The sequence below is a fragment of the Leuresthes tenuis genome, unplaced genomic scaffold (assembly GCF_036924035.1).
Source record: "Leuresthes tenuis unplaced genomic scaffold, fLeuTen1.0.hap1 SCAF_6, whole genome shotgun sequence".
NCBI lineage: Eukaryota > Metazoa > Chordata > Actinopteri > Atheriniformes > Atherinopsidae > Leuresthes > Leuresthes tenuis.
In genome coordinates, this window is record NW_027325360.1 from 31,704,968 (window position 1) to 31,725,309 (window position 20,342).

The following is a 20,342-nucleotide window of genomic DNA, read 5'->3' on the forward strand; positions in this document are numbered from 1 at the left end:
CACCTTTATTCACAAACTCTTCAACTTATACTCTTTTACCGAAGCTGCTACAGCTCGATTGGCCGAATACCCTTTGATCCTATTTCGGTGAATTTGACATCTGCCTTACATATAACAGATTAGCGGTTTAGCAGTTTTAATTTAGTTTGAGTGAAGGAATTCATTTTATAGCAAAATCCGAAATCGTGAAGAACTCATGAAAGTAAGCTTATTCTCGGATTCCTGAAACTTTAGATTTGCTCTTTCTTTTACTGCAAAGTACAACGTTGTTTTTTTTGTTTAAATCTTTCTAGACATGGTAAATATTAAGGACAAAGCAGTTTTCACATGGTTTGAGTGAAGGAATTCATTTTATAGATAAAATCCCAAGAGTCTGCTGAGAAAAGAGAGTGAATGCGAAGTAGACTTTAACACGGCTATGGGAGTGAGCCGAGTGTGGGCTAAGCGGGAGAATTGCTTGAAAGAAACGCGACACCGAATGAGCGATCAGAACAAAGCCTCAATACGGGATTCTCGTGGTGTTTTTGTTGCTGCCTTGTCTTTTGCACAGAGTAAAAGACAAGGCAGCCATCAAATAGGGCCCGATTGTTCCTAGTTGGTCAGCCGAGGAGCAAGGGGGGGGGGGGAGCAAGCGTCTCAACCAAGCAAAGCTCACCATGGGGAAGGTGGCTATGCCAACTAGCCTGATGCCCTTCTCCCGCAGTGACGGATAATCGTACTCTGGTTTCTCTTCATAACGTACAAGTCTTTCGCCTTTTACTAAAGATTTCTGTGGAGAGCAGCACTAATGAGTTGTTTCTATTTTTGGCAGGCTTTACCTTTGCGGGTGAAGCCCTTTCTGTCTGTGCAAAAGAAATCTTCTTACTGTGCAGAGTGACTTCTCTGAGTAGAGTCGCCTTACTTGTTGCGACTGTGCCGATGTTCGAAGCTGGAGTGCAAAGTTGTTGCTTGAATGGTGCTTGCTGGAGCGTGCGGGAGTGCAAAGTTATACCATTTAAAAGGGCTGAAGAGTGCTCAGTGCAGCGGGTGGGCGACACTCTGGCCACCTTGAAAACCGAGGTTACATCCACTACCAGGGGCAGCCCAAGTTCTGCCGCAAGTGCCGCATGGGCACCTGGTTGAGGCTTGTACCAAGGTGTTATGTGGGAAGAGCAGAGAAATTGGGCAAACTTTTGGAGAGTGTCCAAATGGCAGGAAATGTAATCTCTGTGGAGAATGAAATCACCTCTTCAGAGATTGCCCTAAATCTTTTGCCAACAAATTAAAGACGGTAAAGCCACAGTCAAGCCAACAAAGAGAAGGACCAAAGGTGGCAGTTGGTGAACAAAGTGAAGAGGTTGACCCAATAAATTCAAACTTCCCGCCAAAAGCTTGGATTGGAAGTGAGGAGCAAAAAGGGGAGGGGTCTGTAGAGGCCTCACCACTCAGTGTTGAAGTCTGTGAGAATTCACAGGCAGAGGGTGGAGCTACGCTAAATGAGGAGGAAGAGCAGACAGGTGAGTCTAGTGAAGATACTCACCTCCCCGAAGGTCAACAGCCGAAGAGGACGGCATCTGAGTCTCTGATTCCCCAGTGGTATCAGAGAAGAGGGGAAGGGTTAGGTCCCTTTCAGACAGTTCTTCAGTGGAAGAACCTAGAGTCTTCCCCTTCGACTCACCAAATGAGGTCTCCTTTTTAACTTCAGCTCTGCAATCAACCCCCAGGGACTCAAAGTTAAATGCAACATTGCGTCAGAGGCCAACACCGAGAGTCCGAAAAGGAAATATAGATCACCCTACTCACTTTTCACCTAAAGAAATGAAGGAAGAGCTAGTTTCCCAAGAAATAACCTGTGTGTAATTTGTTTTGATAACTTAGAAAAACGAAAATGACATACCTACTTTCCTTTATGCTTTTAATGGTTCTCACCTTCTCAACACTAAATGTGAGAAGTGTGAAATCAAAGACAAGAGCCCAGAGTATTTTATCCTTCTTAGACTCCATAAAATCAGATGTGTTTTTAATACAAGAATGTGGACTACCTTTTTTAAAAAACCATAGACAATGGGAGGAAATGTGGCCCCATTTATCGATATGGAGTGGCTCAAATCAAAATAAAAATGATGGTGTGGCCATTCTAATTAAAAATCCGCATGTTCTGGTGAAAGGTAGCACAGTGGTGAGAGACGGACGGGCACTTTTAGCACACTTGAATTTTATGGGGCAAGACTTTAACCTCTTAAATATTTATGGTTTCAATGGAAAAAATGAAAGGTATGACCTTTTAGAAGATATACAGCTTTACATGCTAGGGCAAGTACCTTTAGTTGTAGGAGGGGATTTTAACTGTATCTTGAGCAGGAAAGATAGAAAAAGAGCAGGGGTAGATTTTAAAGTGGATAAGACTTCGATTTTACTTCAGGGCATATGCAGGGATTTTAAGCTTACTGACTGTTTTAGAACCATGCATCCCAGAGAGGAGGGCTTCACCTGGTTTAGTCATGATGGCACCAGAGCCTCTCGCATTGATTATTTCTTTACTAGAGATTGCCCACCCACTGATGTTAGATTAACCCCTGTTTTCTTTTCAGACCACCTTATGCTCTCCTGCACCCTTTCACCCCCTTCTGGTGTGACGGTAGGAAGTGGTCTGTGGAAACTCAACTGTTCCCTGTTGGAGGATGAAATCATAGTCAGTCAGTACAGGGAATGTTATAAAGAGTGGCAGACCCTTCAAGACCTCTACGAAACACATGCACAATGGTGGGAAATGGTGAAGGAAACGACCCAGACTTTTTTTAAACAGCAAGGTAAACGTAAAAAAAGGAAAGAGAATAGATGTATGATGGGACTACATAAACGCTTACAGCGCTACTTTAAACTAAATCAGTGTGGCATAGACTTTAAAGAAGAAATCAAAGATGTCAAAAAGGAAATGTCAGTTTCAGCAGAAATAAAGAGTAAAGGAATTTTTGTAAGAAGCAGGGAGCAGGAAATTGAGGAAGGTGAAAAAGAAAGAAAGTTATAAATAAAAAGGAGTGTATTCAAAATCTAAAAAGAGAAGATGGGTTTTTAACAAAATCCACACAAGAGATGATTGAAACTGTACATACCTTTTATAGTAACATGTACAAAGAGAAACCAGTGCACTTGGAAACATCGGCAGAAATCTTAAAATTCGTTGACAAAACCGTAAAAGAGAATGCACACTTGACACAGAATTTTACTGCTTTAGAGTTAAAAAAATGCCTAACAGGTTTTAAGAGAAGTCGAGCTCCGGGTTTAAACGGGCTTCCTGCAGAATTCTATCTGACCTATTGGGACCTTTTATCATCAGACATTTTAGATGTTTTTAAAGATTTTGAAAAACTCGACCGACTGCCTGACAGTTTTAGAGTGGGAATAGTGACTCTACTTTATAAAAAAAATGATAAGACTGACCTAAAGAATTGGAGGCCCATCACACTTTTAAACTTTGACTGTAAACTTTTTAGCAAGGTTTTAGCGACACGGATGTCCTCTGTTTTAGAGGAGGTAATTCACCCAGACCAAGCTTGTGCCATCTCAGGGAGACAACTCACCGACAGCCTCGTACTGATTCGAGACATCATTGATTACGCTAGAGACAGAAACACCCGGCTTGTCATCTTAAATTTAGACTTTGAAAAAGCATTTGATCGGGTCTCGCATCAATATCTCTTTCAGGTGTTGCAGCCATCGAAAAGGGCCCGATTGTTCCTACTTGGTGAGCTTTGCTTGGTTGAGACGCTTGCCCCCCCCCCCTGCTCCTCGGCTGACCAAGTAGAAACAATCTATTCGATGGCTGCCTTGTCTTTTACTCTGTGCAAAAGACAAGGCAGCCACAAACACCACGGGAACACCGTATTGAGGCTTTGTTCTGACCACTCATTCGGTGTCGCGTTTCTTTCAAGCAATTCTCCCGGTTAGCCCGCACTCGGCTCGCTCCCAGAGCCGTGTTAAAGTCCACTTCGCATTCACTCTCTTTTCTCAGCAGATTAAAAGAAAGTTTCATCTTGGGCTCCCTGAAACTTCCATCCTGCACCGCTGTTTGCTTTTTCACAAGAGCAGAGGAGAGCGCACCGTTCCCAGCGGCACTGCAGTACCGGGTCGAGGCTTGGAGTGAACGGAGCAAGCTTCTTTTTCAACTCCTATTCTTAAAAATCCATTTAATATGTTGTCCTCGTATAGAGGACATATTAAACTGATAAGAACAGATACTACACTTGATCTTAGCCAAAAGGCCGAGAAGCGATAACTGTCCACTGTTTCAGGTCCGAGGGCCCTTGCTGGCACAATGCGCACTTGTAGCAATGTTCTTTTTATGGCCATAGGTGGCCAGAGTGTCACGTTGCACCTCCGCCCACCCGCTGCACTGAGCACTCTTCAGCCCTTTTAAATGGTATAACTTTGCACTCCCGCATGCTCCAGCAAGCACCATTCAAGCAACAACTTTGCACTCCAGCTTCAAACATCGGCACAGTCGCAACAAGTAAGGCGACTCTACTCAGAGAAGTCACTCTGCAAAGTAGCAAGATTTCTTTTGCACAGACAGAAAGGGCTTCACCCGCAAAGGTAAAGCCTGCCAATAATAGAAACAACTCATTAGTGCTGCTCTCCACGGAAGTCTTTAGTAAAAGGCGAAAGACTTGTATGTTATGAAGAGAAACCAGAGTACGATTATCCGTCACTGCGGGAGCAGGGCATCAGGCTAGTTGGTATAGCCACCTTCCCCATGGTGAGCTTTGCTTGGTTGAGACGCTTGCCCCCCCCCCCCCCCCCTTGCTCCTCGGCTGACCAAGTAGGAACAATCGGGCCCTATTCGATGGCTGCCTTGTCTTTTACTCTATGCAAAAGACAAGGCAGCAACAAAAACACCACGAGAATCCCGTATTGAGGCTTTGTTCTGACCGCTCATTCGGTGTCGCGTTTCTTTCAAGCAATTCTCCCGGTTAGCCCACACTCGGCTCGCTCCCATAGCCGTGTTAAAGTCTACTTCGCATTCACTCTCTTTTCTCAGCAGACTCTTGGGATTTTATCTATAAAATGAATTCCTTCACTCAAACTATGTGAAAACTGCTTTGCCCTTAATATTTACCATGTCTAGAAAGATTTAAACAAAAAAAACAACGTTGTACTTTGCAGTAAAAGAAAGAGCAAATCTAAAGTTTCAGGAATCCGAGAATAAGCTTACTTTCATGAGTTCTTCACGATTTCGGATTTTGCTATAAAATGAATTCCTTCACTCAAACTAAATTAAAACTGCTAAACCGCTAATCTGTTATATGTAAGGCAGATGTCAAATTCACCGAAATAGGATCAAAGGGTATTCGGCCAATCGAGCTGTAGCAGCTTCGGTAAAAGAGTATAAGTTGAAGAGTTTGTGAATAAAGGTGTGCGCACACATAGTGTGCTGTACGAAAATAGGCAGGGAGCAATGCCGGCTGGGGTATATGTTCTTGTATGTTGTCTGACTGTTTGATTTGAATGTGTTGTGTAAGTGTCCTGTTGAATGTTACATGTTTGGGCTTTGACACGCTTCACTGTGGTTGTTAACTGTGTGGTGTGTCCTGAAATGTTATATGTTTGGGCTGTGTGACATGCTTAATGCTTGTCAGTAGCTACCCACTTATTCATATATAGCAACTGACAACATAAGAAGTCCGGACATACTTTGATAGTAGTTGTAGAAGTATCCTTATTGATAATATATCACTAATTCATAGTGATAGAACAGTAGATGAACAGGTGCTTGCACATGTCTCACGAAAATAAAATGGGTGTATGATTGCTGACGGCAGAGCAATACTGCCAAACTTATGAGTTCTTGTGGCAAACTTGATTCAGTGTCTTGACGTGTATACGCTGTTTCGCTGACTTGATTGTCACAAGAAACAAAGTGTGTTTGATAAGATCCGACCATTTTATTACGGGAGGATCAGTATGTATGGATTCTGATGTGACTGATAAACCCATTCGTATCTTAAGCATAATCTAATACGTGAGACAACGCCCTGGCACACGATAAAAAAAAAAAAAGAGAGAGAGCGTTTTTGTGTCCCCAGAGTCCATAATGTAGAAAAGAGAGAAAAAAGCCTTTCTGATTTGGTGTGTGTGCTCATAGTGCAGAGTGTAGAGAAAAGAAAGCCGTTTTGGTGTCACGGGTGTTGTGACTTACACACACACATTTCTAAATTGAGAAAGGAAATTATTTTAGAGGAAGCACTAGAGTTTAGATCCCACATTTGTTGATAGGCATTCATTTATTTATTCATTTATATTTATTTCTTCACTTCTGATGAAGTTTCAACAATAAACAACAAACTTTGTATTATGAGAAAGAACCAGACTCATTCTTCAGGAATCCGAAAATAAGCTCTATTTTATGAGTTATGCACGAATTCGGATTCTCCTATAAAACGATTTCATTAACTCAAACCAAGTTAAAACTGCTTTGTGAGAAAGATGAGAAAGAACTTCTTCAGCAATAAGCATCTCTCGACATATGACGAAATACAGATTTTGCTATAAAATGAATTCCTTCTATCAGCCTGACTTAAAACTGTTTGTCCTCCTTATTTATCCACTTCAAATCAAGTTTCAACAATTAAAAAAAATTTGTAGTTTGAGAAAGAACAACTTAATCTTCAGCAATCAGTATAAAAAGAGGTGCAAATGCCAACCATACATACCTAAAAGGTGGAGCGGAAGTATTCAGCTGCAAGTAGGTGTGAATGTTCGACCATAATTTGTAAAAAGCGGGTAAGAAAAGGTTCGAATGCCCGACTATATATTAACAAAAGCGGGAGGAGAGGTCTTCGGATGAGAGTGGGTGAGAATTTCCAACCATAATCTATAAAATACGGTGAAAAAAAATATGTGAATGCCTCATAGAACACTAAAAGCGGAAGTGTTCGGCTGCAAGAAGGTGTGAATGTCTGACTATATTTGGTGAAAAGCAGGTGAAGCAAGGTCTGAATGCCCAACCTTACATCATCAAAAGCGAGATCAGAGGTGTTTGGCTGCAAGAAGGCCATAGTTTGCCAAAAGCGGGTAAGGTGCGAATGACCGACTAAATATCAACAAAAGTGGGGGCGGAGGTCTTCGGATGCAAGTGGGTGTGAATATCCCACCATACAAGTATGGTGGAGAGGAAGCTGTGAATGGCCGACCATAGTAAAAGGCGGGTGAGAGAAGGTGCGAATGTCAAACCATACATAATCAAAACAGGGAGCGGAGGTGTTCTGCTGTAAGAAGGTGTGAATGTCCAACCATAGTTGGTAAAAAGCGGGTAAGAAAAGGTTAAAATACCCGACTGTACACAATCAATAGCGGGAGCGGAGTTGTTCGGCTACTAAAAAGTGTGAAAGTCCGACCATGGTTTGTAAAAAGCGGGTAAGAAAAGGTGCGAATGCCCGACAATGTATGATCAAAAGAGGGAGTGGAGGTTTTCGGCTGCAAGAAGGTCTGAATGTCCAACCATAATTTGTAAAAACCGGGGAAGAAAAGGCTCGAAAGCCCGACTATACACCATCAAAAATGGGAGCGGAGGTGTTCAGCTGCAAGACGGTCTGAATGTCCATCAATAATTGCTAGAAAACATGAAAGAAAATTTTCGAATATCAAACTGCACATGATCATAAGCGGGAGAGGAGGTGTTCAGCTGCAAGAAGGTGTGAATGTCTACCCATAATTACTGACAAATGGGTAAGAAAAGGTGCGAATGCCTAACCATACATCATCAAAAGAGGGAGCGGAGGTGTTCCGCTGTAAGACGGTGTGAATGTCCGACCATAGATGGTAAAAAGCGGGTAAGAAAAGGTTAAATTACCCGACTGTACACAAACAAAAGAGGGAGCGGAGTTGTTCAGCTAAGAGAAGGTGTGAAAGTCCGACCTTGGTTTGTAAAAAGCGGGTAAGAAAAGGTTCGTATGCCCGAATATACACCATCAAAAGCGTAAGTGGAGGTGTTCGGCTGCAAGATATTGTGAACGTCCGACCAAAGTTTGTAAAAAGCAGTTAAGAAAAGGTTCGAATATCTAACCAAACATAAGAATGAGTCTTTTCCGCTGTAGAATGCCCGACTATAGACCATCAAATGCGGGAGCGGATGTGTTCGGCTCTGAGTAGGTGTGAATGTCAGACCATAATTGCTGAAGAATGTGTTAAAAAAGGTAAGAATGCTGGACCATACATCATCAAAAGCGGTAGAGGTGGTGTTCGGCTGCAAAAAGGTGTGATTGTTCGACTAAAGTTTGTAAAAAGTGGGTAAGACAAGGTGCGAATGCCTGACAATGTATGATCAAAAGCGGGAGCGGAGGTGTTCAGCTGCAAGAAGGTCTACATGTCCATCAATAATTGCTAGAAAACATGAAAGAAACTTTTCGAAAATCAAACCGCACATGATCATAAGTGGGATAGGAGGTGTTCAGCTGCAAGGTGTGAATGTCCACCCATAATTCCTGAAAAATGGGCATAAAAAAGGTGTGAATGCCCAACCATACATCATCAAAAGCAGGAGTGGAAGTGTTCGGCTACAAGAATGTGTGAACGTCCAACCAAAATATGTAAAAAGAAGTTAAGAAAAGGTTCGAATATCCAACCAAACATAATCAAAAGCGGGAGCAGAGCTGTTCGACTGCAAGTAGGTGTGAATGTCAGATCATAATTTGCAAAAAGCTGATGAGAAAGGGTGAGAATGCCCGACTATACATCATCAAATGCGGGAGCGGAGTTGTTCGGCTGTGAGTAGGTGTGAATCTCCGACCATAATTGCTGAAAAATGTGTTAGAAAAGGTAAAAATGCCGGTCCATACATCATCAAAATCGGGAGAGGTTGTGTTCGGCTGCAAGTAGGTGTGAATGTCCAGCCATAATTACTCACAAACGGGTAAGAAAAGGTAGTATTGCCAGACCATATATGATCAAAACAGGGAGCGGAGGTGGTTCAGCTGCAAGAAGGTGTGAATGTCTACCCATAATTACTGAAAAATGGGTAAGAAAAGGTGCGAATGCCTAACCATACATCATCAAAAGAGGGAGCGGAGGTGTTCCGCTGTAAGACGGTGTGAATGTCCGACCATAGATGGTAAAAAGCGGGTAAGAAAAGGTTAAATTACCCGACTGTACACAATCAAAAGAGGGAGCGGAGTTGTTCAGCTAAGAGAAGGTGTGAAAGTCCGACCTTGGTTTGTAAAAAGCGGGTAAGAAAAGGTTCGTATGCCCGAATATACACCATCAAAAGCGGAAGCGGAGGTGTTCGGCTGCAAAATATTGTGAACGTCCGACCAAAGTTTGTAAAAAGCAGTTAAGAAAAGGTTCGAATATCTAACCAAACATAATCAAAAGCGGGAGCAGAGCTGTTCGACTGCAAGTAGGTGTGAATGTCAGATCATAATTTGCAAAAAGCTGATGAGAAAGGGTGAGAATGCCCGACTATACACCATCAAATGCGGGAGCGGAGTTGTTCGGCTGTGAGTAGGTGTGAATCTCCGACCATAATTGCTGAAAAATGTGTTAGAAAAGGTAAGAATGCCGGTCCATACATCATCAAAAGCGAGAGAGGTTGTGTTCGGCTGCAAGTAGGTGTGACTGTTCGACTAAAGTTTGTAAAAAGTGGGTAAGACAAGGTGCGAATGCCTGACAATGTATGATCAAAAGCGGGAGCGGAGGTGTTCAGCTGCAAGAAGGTCTAAATGTCCATCAATAATTGCTAGAAAACATGAAAGAAAATTTTCGAAAATCAAACCACACATGATCATAAGTGGGAGAGGAGGTGTTCAGCTGCAAGAAGGTGTGAATGTCCACCCATAATACCTGAAAAATGGGTAAAAAAAAGGTGTGAATGCCCAACCATACATCATCAAAAGAAGGAGTGCATGTGTTCGGCTACAAGAAGGTGTGAACGTCCAACCAAAGTTTGTAAAAAGCAGTTAAGAAAAGGTTCGAATATCCAACCATACATAATCAAAAGCGGGAGCAGAGCTGTTCGACTGGAAGTAGGTGTGAATGTCAGATCATAATTTGCAAAAAGCTGATGAGAAAGGGTGAGAATGCCCGACTATACACCATCAAATGCGGTAGCGGAGTTGTTCGGCTGTGAGTAGGTGTGAATCTCCAACCATAATTGCTGAAAAATGTGTTAAAAAAGGTAAAAATGCCGGTCCATACATCATCAAAATCGGGAGAGGTGGTGTTCAGCTGCAAGAAGGTCTAAATGTCCATCAATAATTGCTAGAAAACATGAAAGAAAATTTTCGAAAATCAAACCACACATGATCATAAGTGGGAGAGGTGTTCAGCTGCAAGAAGGTGTGAATGTCCACCCATAATACCTGAAAAATGGGTAAAAAAAAGGTGTGAATGCCCAACCATACATCATCAAAAGAAGGAGTGCATGTGTTCGGCTACAAGAAGGTGTGAACGTCCAACCAAAGTTTGTAAAAAGCAGTTAAGAAAAGGTTCGAATATCCAACCAAACATAATCAAAAGCGGGAGCAGAGCTGTTCGACTGCAAGTAGGTGTGAATGTCAGATCATAATTGCTGAAAAATGTGTTAGAAAAGGTAAAAATGCCGGTCCATACATCATCAAAAGCGAGAGAGGTTGTGTTCGGCTGCAAGTAGGTGTGAATCTCCGACCATAATTGCTGAAAAATGTGTTAGAAAAGGTAAAAATGCCGGTCCATACATCATCAAAAGCGAGAGAGGTTGTGTTCGGCTGCAAGTAGGTGTGAATGTCCAGCCATAATTACTCACAAACGGGTAAGAAAAGGTAGTATTGCCAGACCATATATGATCAAAACAGGGAGCGGAGGTGGTTCAGCTGCAAGAAGGTTTGAATGTCAAACTAAAGTTCAAATATATTAACAAAAGCAGGAGGAGAGGTCTTCGGATGAAAGTGGTTGAAAATTTCCAACCATAATGTATAAAATGCGGTGAAAAAAAGGTGTGATAGAACACTAAAAGGTGGAGCCGAAGTGTTCGGCTGCAAGAAGGTGTGAATGTCCGACTATATTTGGTGAAAAGCAGGTGAAGCAAGGTCTGAATGCCCAACCTTACATCATCAAAAGCAAGATCAGAGTTGTTTGGCTGCAAGAAGGCCATAGTTTGCCAAATGCGGGTAAGGTGCGAATGTCCGACTAAATATCAACAAAATTTGGGGCGGAGGTTTTCGGATGCAAGTGGGTGTGAATATCCCACCATACAAGTATGGTGGAGAGGAAGCTGTGAATAGCCGACCATAGTTTGGAAAAAGCGGGTAAGAAAAGGTTTGAATGCCCGAACATACACCATCAAAAGAGGGAGCGGAGGTGTTCCGCTGTACGAAGGTGTGAATGTCCGACCATACTTGGTAAAAAGCGGGTAAGAAAAGGTTAAAATACCCGACTGTACACAATCAATAGCGGGAGCGGATGTGTTCGGCTACAAGAAGGTGTGACAGTCCGACCATGGTTTGTAAAAAGCGGGTAAGAAAAGGTGCGAATGTCCGACAATGTATGATCAAAAGAGAGAGCGGAGGTTTTCGGATACACGAAGGTTTGAATGTCCTACCATAGTTTGTAAATAGCGGGTAAGAAAAGGTTCGAATGCCCGACTATACACCATAAAAAGCGGGAGCGGAGGTGTTCCGCTGTAAGACGGTGTGAATGTCCGACCATAGTTGGTAAAAAGCGGGTAAGAAAAGGTTAAAATACCCGACTGTACACAATCAAAAGCGGGAGCGGAGTTGTTCGGCTACAAGAAGGTGTGAAAGTCCGACCATGGTTTGTAAAAAGCAGTTAAGAAAAGGTTCGAATATCCAACCAAACATAATCAAAAGCGGGAGCAGAGCTGTTCGACTGCAAGTAGGTGTGAATGTCCAGCCATAATTACTCACAAACGGGGTAAGAAAAGGTACTATTGCCAGACCATATATGATCAAAACAGGGAGCGGAGGTTCAGCTGCAAGGTGTGAATGTCTGACTATAGTTTGTAAAAAGCGGGTAAGACAAGGTGCGAATGCCCAACAATGTATGATCAAAAGAGAGAGCGGAGGTGTTCGGCTGCAAGGTCTGAATGTCCATACATTATTTGTAAAAACCGGGTAAGAAAAGGCTCGAAAGCCCGACTATACATCATCAAAAGCGGGAGCGGAGGTGTTCAGCTGCAAGAAGGTGTGAATGTTCGACTAAAGTTTGTAAAAAGCTGGTAAGACAAGGAGCGATGTCCCGACATTGTATGATCAAAAGCGGGAGCGGAGGTGTCCAGCTGTGAGTAGGTGTGAATGTCCGACCATAATTGCTGAAAAATGTGTTAGAGAAGGTAAGAATACTGGACCATACATCATCAAAAGCGGGAGAGGTGGTGTTCGGCTGCAAGAAGGTGTGAAAGTCCGACAATGGTTTGTAAAAAGCGGGTAAAAAAAGGTTCGAATGCCCGAATATACATCATCAAAAGCGGAAGCGGAGGTGTTTGGTTGCAAGAAGGTGTGAACGTCCGACCAAAGTTTGTAAAAAGCAGTGAAAAGCGAGAAAAAGCATTTCGTGAGTTCTGCATGACTTGGGATTTTGCTTATAAAATGCATTACTTCACTCAAACTATGTTAAAACTGATTTGTACCTCTCCCGATTTTGATTATGTATGGACCGGCATTTTTACCTTTTCTAACACATTTTTCAGCAATTATGGTTGGAGATTCACACCTACTCACAGCCGAACAACTCCGCTACCGCATTTGATGGTGTATAGTCAGGCATTCTCACCCTTTCTCATCAGCTTTTTGCAAATTATGATCTGACATTCACACCTACTTGCTGTCGAACAGCTCTGCTCCCGCTTTTGATTATGTATGGTTGGATATTCGAACCTTTTCTTAACTGCTTTTTACAAACTTTGGTTGGACGTTCACACCTTCTTGTAGCCGAACACATGCACTCCTGCTTTTGATGATGTATGGTTGGGCATTCGCACCTTTTTTTTACCCATTTTTCAGGTATTATGGGTGGACATTCACACCTTCTTGCAGCTGAACACCTCCTCTCCCACTTATGATCATGTGTGGTTTGATTTTCGAAAATTTTCTTTCATGTTTTCTAGCAATTATTGATGGACATTTAGACCTTCTTGCAGCTGAACACCACCTCTCCCGATTTTGATTATGTATGGACCGGCATTTTTAACTTTTCTAACACATTTCTAAATTGAGAAAGGAAATTATTTTAGAGGAAGCACTAGAGTTTAGATCCCACATTTGTTGATAGGCATTCATTTATTTCTTCACTTCTGATAAAAATGATAAGACTGACCTAAAGAATTGGAGGCCCATCACACTTTTAAACTTTGACTGTAAACTTTTTAGCAAGGTTTTAACGACACGGATGTCCTCTGTTTTAGAGGAGGTAATTCACCCAGACCAGGCTTGTGCCATCTCAGAGAGACAACTCACCGACAGCCTCGTACTGATTCGAGACATCATTGATTACGCTAGAGACAGAAACACCCGGCTTGTCATCTTAAATTTAGACTTTGAAAAAGCTTTTGATCGGGTCTCGCATCAATATCTCTTTCAGGTGTTGCAGCCATCGAATAGGGCCCGATTGTTCCTACTTGGTGAGATTTGCTTGGTTGAGACGCTTGCTCCCCCCCCTTGCTCCTCGGCTGACCAAGTAGGAACAATCGGGCCCTATTCGATGGCTGCCTTGTCTTTTACTCTGTGCAAAAGACAAGGCAGCCACAAACACCACGGGAACACCGTATTGAGGCTTTGTTCTGACCACTCATTCGGTGTCGCGTTTCTTTCAAGCAATTCTCCCGGTTAGCCCACACTCAGCTCGCTCCCAGAGCTGTGTTAAAGTCTACTTCGCATTCACTCTCTTTTCTCAGCAGATTAAAAGAAAGTTTCATCTTGGGCTCCCTGAAACTTCCATCCTGCACCGCTGTTTGCTTTTTCACAAGAGCAGAGAAGAGCGCACCGTTCCCAGCGGCACTGCAGTACTGGGTCGATGCTTGGAGTGAACGGAGCAAGCTTCTTTTTCAACTCCTATTCTTAAAAATCCATTTAATATGTAGTCCTCGTATAGAGGACATATTAAACTGATAAGAACAGATACTACACTTGATCTTAGCCAAAAGGCCGAGAAGCGATAACTGTCCACTGTTTCAGGTCCGAGGGCCCTTGCTGGCACAATGCGCACTTGTAGCAGTGTTCTTTTTATGGCCATAGGTGGCCAGAGTGTCACGTTGCACCTCCGCCCACCCGCTGCACTGAGCACTCTTCAGCCCTTTTAAATGGTAAAACTTTGCACTCCCGCATGCTCCAGCAAGCACCATTCAAGCAACAACTTTGCACTCCAGCTTCGAACATCGGCACAATCGCAACAAGTAAGGCGACTCTACTCAGAGAAGTCACTCTGCACAGTAAGAAGATTTCTTTTGCACAGACAGAAAGGGCTTCACCCGCAAAGGTAAAGCCTGCCAAAAATAGAAACAACTCATTAGTGCTGCTCTCCACGAAAGTCTTTAGTAAAAGGCGAAAGACTTGTATGTTATGAAGAGAAACCAGAGTACGATTATCCGTCACTGCGGGAGCAGGGCATCAGGCTAGTTGCCATAGCCACCTTCCCCATGGTGAGCGTTGCTTGGTTGAAACGCTTGCCCCTGTGCAATCGACAAGGCAGCAACAAAAACACCACGGGAACACCGTATTGAGGCTTTGTTCTGACCGCTCATTCGGTGTCGCGTTTCTTTCAAGCAATTCTCCCGGTTAGCCCACACTCGGCTCGCTCCCAGAGCCGTGTTAAAGTCTACTTCGCATTCACTCTCTTTTCTCAGCAGACTCTTGGGATTTTATCTATAAAATGAATTCCTTCACTCAAACTATGTTAAAACTGCTTTGTCCTTCATATTTACCATGTCTAGAAAGATTTAAACAAAAAAAAAACAACGTTGTACTTTGCAGTAAAAGAAAGAGCAAATCTAAAGTTTCAGGAATCCGAGAATAAGCTTACTTTCATGAGTTCTTCACGATTTCGGATTTTGCTATAAAATGAATTCCTTCACTCAAACTAAATTAAAACTGCTAAACCGCTAATCTGTTACATGTAAGGCAGATGTCAAATTCACCGAAATAGGATCTAAGGGTATTCGGCCAATCGAGCTGTAGCAGCTTTGGTAAAAGAGTATAAGTTGAAGAGTTTGTGAATAAAGGTGTGCGCACACATAGTGAGCTGTAGGAAAATAGGCAGGGAGCAATGCCGGCTGGGGTATATGTTCTTGTATGTTGTCTGACTGTTTGATTTGAATGTGTTGTGTAAGTGTCCTGTTGAATGTTACATGTTTGGGCTTTGACACTTCACTGTGGTTGTTAACTGTGTGGTGTGTCCTGAAATGTTATATGTTTGGGCTGTGTGACATGCTTAATGCTTGTCAGTAGCTACCCACTTATTCATATATAGCAACTGACAACATAAGAAGTCTGGACATACTTTGATAGTAGTTGTAGAAGTATCCTTATTGATAATAGATAAACTAATTCATAGTGATAGAACAGTAGATGAACAGGTGCCTGCACATGTCTCACGAAAATAAAATGGGTGTATGATTGCTGACGGCAGAGCAATACTGCCAAACTTATGAGTTCTTGTGGCAAACTTGATTCAGTGTCTTGACGTGTATACACTGTTTCGCTGACTTGATTGTCACAAGAAACAAAGTGTGTTTGATAAGATCCGACCATTTTATTACGGGAGGATCAGTATGTATGGATTCTGATGTGACTGATAAACCCATTCGTATCGTAAGCATAATCTAATACGTGAGACAATGCCCTGGCACACGATAAAAAAAAAAAAAGAGAGAGCGGTTTTGTGTCCCCACAGTCCATAATGTAGAAAAGAGAGAAAAAAGCCTTTCTGATTTGGTGTGTGTGCTCACAGTGCAGAGTGTAGAGAAAAGAGAGAAAAGAAAGCCGTTTTGGTGTCACGGGTGTTGTGACTTACACACACACATTTCTGAATTGAGAAAGGAAATTATTTTAGAGGAAGCACTAGAGTTTAGATCCCACATTTGTTGATAGGCATTCATTTATTTCTTCACTTCTGATGAAGTTTCAACAATAAACAACAAACTTTGTATTATGAGAAAGAACCAGACTCATTCTTCAGGAATCCGAAAATAAGCTCTATTTTACGAGTTATGCACGAATTCGGATTCTCCTATAAAACGAATTCCTTAACTCTAACCAAGTTAAGACTGCTTTGTCCTTCAACTTAATCTTAAGCAATCAGTAGGGTAAGAAAGGGTAAGAAAAGGTGCAAATGCCAACCATACATCACTAAAAGGTGGAGCGGAAGTATTCGGCTGCAAGTAGGTGCGAATGCCTGACAATGTATGATCAAAAGAGGGAGCGGAGGTTTTCGGCTGCAAGGTCTGAATGTCCAACCATAATTTGTAAAAACCGGGGAAGAAAAGGCTCGAAAGCCCGACTATACACAATCAAAAGCGGGAGCGGAGGTGTTCGGCTGCAAGTAGGTGTGAATGTTCGACCATAATTTGTAAAAAGCGGGTAAGAAAAGGTTTGAATGCCCGACTATATATTAACAAAAGCAGGAGGAGAGGTCTTCGGATAAGAGTGGGTGAGAATTTACAACAATAATCTATAAAATGCGGTGAAAAAAAAGGTGTGAATACCCCATAGAACACTAAAAGGTAGAGCGGAAGTGTTCGGCTGCAAGAAGCTGTGAATGTCAAACCATAGTTTGTAAAAAGCGGGTAAGAAAAGGTTCGAATGCCCGAACATACACCATCAAAGGAGGGAGCGGAGGTGTTCCGCTGTAAGAAGGTGTGAATGTCCGACCATAGTTGGCAAAAAGCAGGTAAGAAAAGGTTAAAATACCCGATTGTACACAATCAATAGCGGGAGCAGAGTTGTTCCGCTACTAAAAGGTGTGAAAGTCCGACCATGGTTTGTAAAAAGCGGGTAAGAAAAGGTGCGAATGCCCGACAATGCATGATCAAAAGAGGGAGCGGAGGTTTTCGGCTGAAACAAGGTCTGAATGTCCATCCATAATTTGTAAAAATCTGGGAAGAAAAGGCTCGAAAGCCCGACTATACACCATCAACAGCTGGAGCGGAGGTGTTCAGCTGCAAGAAGGTCTGAATGTCCATCAATAATTGCTAGAAAACATGGAAGAGAATTTTCGAATATCAAACCGCACATGATCATAAGCGGGAGAGGAGGTGTTCAAATGCAAGAAGGTGTGAATGTCCACCCATAATTACTGCAAAATGGGTTAGAAAAGGTACGAATGCCCAACCATACATGATCCTAACAGGGAGCGGAGGTGTTTGGCTGCGACAAGGTGTGTATGTCCACCCATAATTAATGAAAAGCGGGCAACAAGTAGGTTTGAATACCCATCATCAAAAGCAGGAGTGGATGTGTTCGGCTACAAGAAGGTTTGAATGTCTGACCATAGTTTGTAAAAAGCGGGTAAGAAAAGGTTCGAATGCCCGAACATACACCATCAAAGGAGGGAGCGGAGGTGTTCCGCTGTAAGAAGGTGTGAATGTCCAACCATAATTGGCAAAAAGCAGGTAAGAAAAGGTTAAAATACCCTATTGTACACAATCAATAGCGGGAGCAGAGTTGTTCCGCTACTAAAAGGTGTGAAAGTCCGACCATGAATTGTAAAAAGCGGGTAAGAAAAGGTGCGAATGCCCGACAATGTATGATCAAAAGAGGGAGCGGAGGTTTTCGGCTGAAAGAAGGTCTGAATGTCCATCCATAATTTGTAAAAATCGGGGAAGAAAAGGCTCGAAAGCCCGACTATACACCATCAACAGCTGGAGCGGAGGTGTTCAGCTGCAAGAAGGTCTGAATGTCCATCAATAATTGCTAGAAAACATGGAAGAGAATTTTCGAATATCAAACCGCACATGATCATAAGCGGGAGAGGAGGTGTTAAAATGCAAAAAGGTGTGAATGTCCACCCATAATTACTGCAAAATGGGTAAGAAAAGGTACGAATGCCCAACCATACATCATCAAAAGCAGGAGTGGATGTGTTCGGCTACAAGAAGGTTTTAATGTCCGACCATAGTTTGTAAAAAGCGGGTAAGAAAAGGTTTGAATGCCCGAACATACACCATCAAAAGAGGGAGCGGAGGTATTCCACTGTAAGAAGGTGTGAATGTCTGACCATAGTTGGTAAAAAGCGGGTAAGAAAAGGTGAAAATACCCGACTGTACACAATCAATAGCGGGAGCGGAGTTGTTCGGCTACTAAAAGGTGTGAAAGTCCAACCCTAGTTTGTAAAAAGCGGGTAAGAGAAGGTGCGAATGCCCGACAATGTATGATCAAAAGAGGGAGCGGAGGTTTACGGCTGCAAGAAGGTCTGAATGTCCAACAATAATTTTTTAAAAACCGGGGAAGAAAAGGCTCGAAAGCCCGACTATACATCATCAAAAGCGGGAGCGGAGGTGTTCAGCTGCAAGAAGGTCTGAATGTCCATCAATAATTGCTAGAAAACATGAAAGAAAATTTTCGAATATCAAACCACACATCATCATAAGCGGGAGAGGAGGTGTTCAGCTGCAAGAAGGTGTGAATGTCCGACCATAGTTTGTAAAAAATGGGTAAGAAAAGGTGCGAATGCTCAACCATACATCATCAAAAGCAGGAGTGGATGTGTTCGGCTAAAAGTAGGTTTTAATGTCCGACCATAGTTCGTAAAATGCGGGTAAGAAAAGGTTCGAATGCCCGAACATACACCATCAAAAGAGGGAGCGGAGTTGTTCGGCTACAAGAAGGTGTGAAAGTCCGACCATGGTTTGTAAAAAGCAGGTAAGAAAAGGTTCGAATGCCCGAATATATACCATCAAAAGCGGAAGCGGAGGTGTTCGGCTGCAAGAAGGTGTGAACGTCCGACCAAAGTTTGTAAAAAGCAGTGAAGAAAAGTTTCGAATATCCAACCAAACATAATCAAAAGCGGGAGCAGAGCTGTTCAACTGCAAGTAGGTGTGAATGTCAGATCATAATTTGCAAAAAGCTGATGAGAAAGGGTGAGAATGCCCGACTATACACCATCAAATGCGGGAGCGGAAGTGTTCGGCTGTGAGTAGGTGTGAATGTCAAACCATAATTGCTGAAAAATGTGTTAGAAAAGACTAGAATGCCAGACCATACATCATCAAAAGCGGGAAAAGTGGTGTTCGGCTGCAAGTAGGTGTGAATGTCCAGTCATAATTACTCATAAACCGGTAAGAAAAGGTAGTATTGCGAGACCATACATTATCAAAACAGGGAGCGGAGGTGGTTCAGCTGCAAGTTTTGAATGTCTGACTAAAGTTTATAAAAAGCGGGTAAGACAAGGTGCGAATGCCTGACAATGTATGATCAAATGAGGGAGCGGAGGTTTTCGGCTGCAAGGTCTGAATGTACAACCATAATTTGTAAAAACCGGGGAAGAAAAGGCTCCAAAGCCCGACTATACACCATCAAAAGCGGGAGCGGAGGTGTTCGGCTGCAAGTAGGTGTGAATGTTCGACCATAATTTGTAAAAAGCGGGTAAGAAAAGGTTTGAATGCCCGACTATATATTAACAAAAGCAGGAGGAGAGGTCTTCGGATAAGAGTGGGTGAGAATTTCCAACCATAATCAATAAAATGCGGTGAAAAAAAGGTGTGAATACCCCATAGAACACTAAAAGGTGGAGCAGAAGTGTTCGGCTGCAAGAAGGTGTGACTGTTCGACTATATTTGGTGAAAAGCAGGTGAAGCAAGGTCTGAATGCCCAACCTTACATCATCAAAAACGAGATCAGAGGTGTTTGGCTGCAAGAAGGCCATAGTTTGCCAAAAGCGGGTAAGCTGCGAATGACCGACTAAATATCAACAAAAGTGGGGGCGGAGGTCTTCAGATGCAAGTGGGTGTGAATATCCCACCATACAAGTATGGTGGAGAGGAAGCTGTGAATGGCCGACCATAGTAAAAAGCGGGTGAGAAAAGGTTGTAAAAAGCAGTTAAGAAAAGGTTCGAATATCTAACCAAACATAAGAATGAGTCTTTTCCGCTGTAGAATGCCCGACTATAGACCATCAAATGCGGGAGCGGAGGTGTTCGGCTCTGAGTAGGTGTGAATGTCCGACCATAATTGCTGAAGAATGTGTTAGAAAAGGTAAGAATGCTGGACCATACATCATCAAAAGCGGTAGAGGTGGTGTTCGGCTGCAAAAAGGTGTGACTGTTCGACTAAAGTTTGTAAAAAGTGGGTAAGATAAGGTGCGAATGCCTGACAATGTATGATCAAAAGCGGGAGCGGATGTGTTCGGCTACAAGAAGGTGTGACAGTCCGACCATGGTTTGTAAA

At 42.7% G+C, this 20,342-nt stretch overlaps 5 non-coding genes across 5 annotated transcripts; 1 reads left to right on the plus strand and 4 right to left on the minus strand.

Annotated features, from left to right (window-relative positions):
* The first annotated feature begins 715 nt into the window (after nucleotides 1-715).
* On the plus strand, nucleotides 716-829 carry LOC140310667 (U5 spliceosomal RNA). The gene has a single exon (XR_011916716.1). It is a non-coding gene; the product is annotated as a U5 spliceosomal RNA (small nuclear RNA).
* A 3,240-nt stretch (nucleotides 830-4,069) lies between these two features.
* LOC140310438 (U2 spliceosomal RNA) lies at nucleotides 4,070-4,253 on the minus strand. The gene has a single exon (XR_011916510.1). It is a non-coding gene; the product is annotated as a U2 spliceosomal RNA (small nuclear RNA).
* Nucleotides 4,254-4,561: 308 nt separating this feature from the next.
* Nucleotides 4,562-4,675, minus strand: LOC140310575 (U5 spliceosomal RNA). The gene has a single exon (XR_011916631.1). It is a non-coding gene; the product is annotated as a U5 spliceosomal RNA (small nuclear RNA).
* Nucleotides 4,676-13,936: 9,261 nt separating this feature from the next.
* On the minus strand, nucleotides 13,937-14,120 carry LOC140310366 (U2 spliceosomal RNA). The gene has a single exon (XR_011916444.1). It is a non-coding gene; the product is annotated as a U2 spliceosomal RNA (small nuclear RNA).
* A 308-nt stretch (nucleotides 14,121-14,428) lies between these two features.
* Nucleotides 14,429-14,542, minus strand: LOC140310741 (U5 spliceosomal RNA). The gene has a single exon (XR_011916784.1). It is a non-coding gene; the product is annotated as a U5 spliceosomal RNA (small nuclear RNA).
* Nucleotides 14,543-20,342: the final 5,800 nt, after the last annotated feature.